Here is a 1,059-nt window from a genome sequence, read left to right on the forward strand (position 1 = left end):
CCTAACCAAGGCCCTAGTCCCGAGAGGCCGCCCCTCCCCCACCCCTACGCCGCGTACCCCCTGCGCAATGGGAGCCGCGTCGCTATCTTGGCTCTCAGCCTCTGGCCGCCCGCTCCGAGGCGCGGCCAGTTGGCGCGGAGCCAGGAGCCAGCCCCTCGGTTCTCCGCACCTCTCTCGGATTCTCCTCGCCCAGCGCCCTAGTGGAGCCCACTGCGGCCCTCCTTGGGTTCCCCGGCCGTGTTGGCGCGGGGTGATCGCCCCCACGTCCCCGGCTCCTCAGCCCCGATGGCTCCGAGACTCGCCCATCCCGCTCCCGCCGCGGACACGCGTGGAAAAAAATGAGACACCTCGGTGCTACCTACATCCCTCTGGAGGGGCTCGGTCAGCGCGCCCACCGCCCCCATTCCCAAGAAAACGAGCTTTCCGAACCAGAAAGGCAAAGCCTAGCAGCGTCACTTGAAAACCAACGAGCCCACCCACAGGCCGGACCCGCCACGCGCCCCTTCGCATGATCAAGGTCGGCCTCCGGGCGCGGGATGCTCACTCGGCCTCCACGGCGCCCCCCGCGCACCTCAGTTCTCAAGCCTCCCGCCCCCGGTCCCCGCCGGAGTTAAAAGGGCGACAAGGCTGTTTACTTGCCTCAGTCGGAGAAGAAGCTCGCAGCGCCAACGCTGTCAACGACTGGCGCGAAGGGCCAGCGACGCGCAGGGCCGAGGAGGAGGTGCCTGGGTGGGGGAGGGAGGCGGTGGCGCTCGCGGGCGGAGGTCGGCGCGCGGACCAATCACCACGCGGCCCCCGCACCCGCTGTCGCAGCAGCGGGCGGGCCACCTGGTTTACGTGAAACGAGATGCTCTGCCAAGCAGGGTCCGGGATCTGAGTCACAGGAAAGAAACGAGTTGGGATTCGCTTAAACATTTATGTCAGCTGACACCCCCTCCCAGTGGCATCACTCCCTGACGTTGCTCATTGACTATAAAATTCGTCTTTAAAGGGAGATTCTGCCCAAACCCCAACTACCTCGTTACATAATGGAAAACTCGAGAAAATGAAAGGTTAGGG

General features: G+C 65.1%; 1 protein-coding gene across 1 annotated transcript in view; it reads right to left on the reverse strand.

Moving 5' to 3' along the window:
- Positions 1-701, reverse strand: part of PRNP (prion protein) — a 12,516-nt gene extending 11,815 nt beyond the window's left edge. The window contains exon 1 of the mRNA XM_015597302.2: positions 640-701. The gene's annotated coding sequence lies outside the window, so the exon portion shown is untranslated. The remainder of the gene's footprint in view (positions 1-639) is intronic.
- Positions 702-1,059: the final 358 nt, after the last annotated feature.

This window comes from Pteropus alecto, unplaced genomic scaffold, assembly GCF_000325575.1.
Source record: "Pteropus alecto unplaced genomic scaffold, ASM32557v1 scaffold45, whole genome shotgun sequence".
Classification (NCBI taxonomy): Eukaryota; Metazoa; Chordata; class Mammalia; order Chiroptera; family Pteropodidae; genus Pteropus; species Pteropus alecto.